This window comes from Solanum pennellii, chromosome 12, assembly GCF_001406875.1.
Source record: "Solanum pennellii chromosome 12, SPENNV200".
Taxonomy (NCBI): Eukaryota; Viridiplantae; Streptophyta; class Magnoliopsida; order Solanales; family Solanaceae; genus Solanum; species Solanum pennellii.
Window position 1 is genome coordinate 8,022,680 of NC_028648.1, and position 4,893 is coordinate 8,027,572.

Sequence of the window (4,893 nt, forward strand, 5' to 3'; positions counted from 1 at the left end):
TATTTTTCTGGTTTTGATTACATATATATAACATTTTTTTCGAAGAAGGTGTGTCCCAAGACACCCTTAAGACCTTCCGAGGCTCCCCCTCAATATTGATCGAACCACGTTAAATCTGCCTCTTTTGGTGTATTTCTCGATTGTCTTATACTCAAGAACTAAGACCTTGTCTTATACTCATAGTCTTTGTGTCTTTTGGTGTGTTTCTCGTTTGTCTTCTTACTCTTGATTGTCTTCTTACTCTTGATTTTTCCCTGAGTTTCATATCACAAATAAATTTTCCTTTTAGGAAAAGATTTTGGATTGACTAATATATATATATAATCCGAAGTCAATTTACTTTATCAGAAATTAATAATGTTTCCACCAAAACATATATCTAGACACAAGAATGAAAATCATATTTCCTTTATTTTCTTGTCCTTCCATTTGATGAATTAAACTGCTTTTAAATCTTGTTGCGAAGATGATTTCGTTTTCATATTTTCCCAATTGAGTTTTTCTTTAAGTGGTTCCAAAATGATTTCATTATTTTTCTTCTGTTGAATATTAAGTTAAAAGAAAGAAAAAAAATTATCATGATAAAATAAAGAATTTTCTTTATATCGCATACCAAAAAAATAAAATAAAAAATTCAACCATAATCTTATTCAGGGAGGATTTATTTTTTCTATCCATTGACAAACATGCTTGTATTACACTTCACTAGAAAATACTTCTACAAATAATCATCAAAATTATGAGAATATTTCAGAATCCATTACCACCACCAATATTCCTAGCAGTTCATCAATAGATAAGAATTCTTCAAGATAATTTATCAGATTATCCTTAATAATAATGATGATGACTATTCATTATCTTATATTTTTTTTTTCATGGGAGAAAAGAATGTTTTCATGTTACAATAGGAAGGAGGAATAAGCAAAATTAGTATTAGTGAAGATCTGGGAGGAATTTTATGGAGAAACAAGATGAAATTATTAATATTTCAATTATGAGGGAGCAAAAGAACCAATATTTTTCTTATTTTATGTCGGGAAGTTATATTCTTAAATTGCAGAAACATAAGACCACTTTGAAATTATATTCTTAAACATTTAAGTAAACCAAGCATAAGAACATTGAAAAACAATTTCCTTTTACAAAACATACCTTAAAGTATTTATTTTTAATTATTTAAGCCAATTTCAATTAACTTAGTTAAATATTTAAAGTTTTTGACTTTCGAATACTAAAGTAGGCCAGAACCATTCTATCTCTTTCATATTTACCTAAATTATTTTTATCAAGGGCAGCTCAACGTAAGTGGGGGCCTAAAGCGAAATTCAATTTGCGACCTAAACTATAAATAAACTTCATATACTTATTTATTCAAAATTTATTTTCTTACACTATATAGATGAAAATTGTTAGTATTTAATATCGTTTTTTCAGTTATTAGTTTTAGGTAAGATTTTATCAACTCAAAATTGAAAAAATATCATTTCGGTGAGGCAATTATTATATGTATTGTTAACATAATGCTATAAGTAATAACTTGACAAATATTAAATAAAGATAAGAGTTTGAACCATAGAATTTGACTCAAGAAGTTAATGACTTGGTATACCTCATTTTAATATGCTTGTATTAGTGCTTGAAACTAAAATTTTAAAAGAAATAAAAAAGAATTTGCAATTCACTTTGTTCAAAACTTTTCACTATTAATTCTTTTTTTTACAAAGTACAAAAGATGTTAAAGAGGATAAAATAATATATTTAAAAAGTTATATTTTTATCATAAATAATCAAATTTTTATATAATTTTTTTAACTTTTCTTGACAAAAATTTGGGCCCCCCGAGATTTGGGGGCCGGCAAAGACCTTGTTTTACATAGCATAGAGCCGATCCTGATTTTTACTCATATTCATATGAATGTATTTACTTCAACCTATTTTAGCTCAATTTATTTCAATTTGTCCAAATCTGAATCCTCTTATTTGTCATCCCTAGTTAATCACCCAAAAAGGTCATTTCAATCATGATAGAATAGTTAAAGTTCCAACATCTAAATAATTAATTTGTACTAATAAAATTTTATATATTTGCTAGTGTTTAACAATATCTATGAATTTATTTGTAATTATATACTTTAGTACAATATTTAATATTTTGATATATTTTTTTTATAATTATTAAATACGATATCAAATATCAAACTTTTTAAAAGTATATACCAAATAATATAATAAGAAAACCACAATATCAAAAAAATTGAGTTTCAAATTGATATTCGATATTTACCCTATAAGGATGCTATGTAACTAGGTGTAAATAATTGTTTTTCCTGACAAGAGAAACAGGGTAAAGGCTGGACCATCACCTCAAAACAGGAAATGGAAGCCAATGAATTATTTCCTTCATCTTACTTTATTTATCTTGATTTGAATAGACAAATAATTTTTTTTAAAATTGTTATGATTTTAAATTAAAACATATATATAGTTTTTAAAAATCTCGTGATCTTAAACTTAATAAAATATCAAAATTGAAAAACTTATTAAATATATATAATAAAAAAAATACTTTTTTGGCAAAGTGAAAAATTACTTAAATCAGAACAGAGAAAGTACTAATAATAAGAGGAATTAGTTGCGCAATATCTACTTACCTACCTTTTTGTTGTTAAAATAAATACTACAACTTTCATGTCACGATCATGAGTTATGGTCGTCTTAAAAAAATACTAGACAAAAACTATATACATAAAGAGATAGGCTGGACTAGGACGCCATAGGCTCACCCTCAATCTCTGAAGATCCCTATAGCTAGACCGAAGCAATGTTGGTGGTTGGCGCTCACTGACTAAATTTCGTCACTAAATAACAATGGATTAAAAACTGAATAGTTATTCTGTTGCAAAAATTAGTAATAATTTTTTGAGTTATAATATAGCAACGGATTGGTGATGGAACATTTTTTTGGTCGCTAAAAAATAGCGGGAAAAATTGGCGCCCTAATTTTTGCTATGGGTGTGACAAAATTTATTAATATTCCGTGACGGAATTTGTGACGGAAAAGCGTTGCTAGATTTATAAATGTATTTTATGAAATTTTAATTATATAGTGACAGAAAAATCGGTCGCTAGAATTTACTCTAAATATATATAATTATTTATTAGCGATGCATGTCATAATCCGTCACTAAGTTTGTTGCAAAATTACTTTAACTAAGTTGGGGACCTTTCTTAATCTCATAACAAAACAGGAAACTACAGAATCTTTTCCCTAAAAAATAGGGTTTTCTTCCTCAGCTCTCCGTCTCCGCTCCTATCGTCTCAGCTTCCGCCGTCTCAGCTCTCCGTCTCAACTCCCGTCGTCTCAGCTCTCCGTCTCAACTCCCGTCATCTCAGCTCTCCGTCTCCCTCATCCTTAGTCTAGAAATGTTTCCACTCTTCTGCTGCTTCAAGTGAAAGGTAATTTCTCTTTTTCATATATGTTCATCTCCTCTAGAAATAGGGTTGTGCTATGGTTTCGTGATCCTTTGAAAGGAGTGGAAGTGGTATTTGCAAAAGAAAAATATTTTTTTTTCATTTTAACTGAAACTCTTACCATTAGAGATTGAGTTTTGTTTGGTGATTCTTCTTACAAAATATATTTATGTTCATCTACTCTATACAGATAAATAGCTAACTCAACTAGAAGCTAGCTCAATTAAGCTGCGACTGACATGTGGTTGATGTTGATTAATTAATCGATGAACCTTCATGTTTCAGCCCTTCTCTTGCTTTCTCTCTTCGAGTTGAGTTGTTCCATTCGATAGTGTAGTGTAGTTGTCAGGATGTCCGGTACTTGATAGAAAATAGTTGAGATTTCACTTATATGTGTGTTGACTATAGAAATAGATGTTGTGTTAACGATACCATGGGTAGGAGGGAAAGATAGCATCCTCTGTTCTGGCCTCCCCACTGTTGTCCACATGTTAGTCGAGTTCTTGTAATGTGCTAGTTTATTTACCTTGTGAAGTCCTCTATGAAGCTAGTGATTAATTTAAGCAGTTTTGTTCTTCGTATATGAGGCATCTGCATCCTTTAGGGCTTTGATGAATGACCTAGTTACGAAATGCATGATCTCGTTAGCTTGAGTTTATCATTTGGAGCTGCTTTTTAATGGACTTCCTAGTAGCTTAATTTAATAGTGGAGCATAATTACTAAGATGGTAAAACTATCTACTGTAGTTAGAATTGAAGCTTCTCTGACTTAAATCTCTGGTAGTTGTTTTGTTACTATTATCGTGTCGTATAAAATCATGTAGCAGAAATGCAAATGTTTTTATGAAGTTCAACTCAACTTCTTTTTCCTTAATTTCCGTATGTTGGTGGTCTAGTTATTTGCATGAGGATTAAGAGCTCATTAGGTCACTTTATTGTTAATGTTCACTTGCCCGAGAGCTTATAAATAATAAGTTAGATGCCGTTGGACGGCGAGTTCAGTGTCCCCCTGTTGGTTATTGAGATTGAGAAAGCATTCGAGCATCATTTACTGTGTGACAACTTGCCTGTCATGTTGTTCTCTTTCCATGTATAGTTTCTTGCTGATTTTAGCGTGGAAGTTTTTGTGCTTTAGTTTAATACTTGTTTGAAGGTGAATAGCATCTCCCTCATGTTGTTCCCTTGCCTCTCCGCAAATACATATGCATATCATGTGTTTGAATATACGTGACTCCTTTCATCTAACCATGCTTTCCATCTCAGCTTTCTTTCTCCGATGAAAGACATTGACATCTGGTGTACGTGAAACTCGAAGAAAGACATTGACATCGAGTAAGTGTTCTATTTATCTTTTTTGCTCTTCTCTCCATTGTCATCCTTCTCACTGTTCCCATTTTCAGACCTCATGAAAAGAATTTC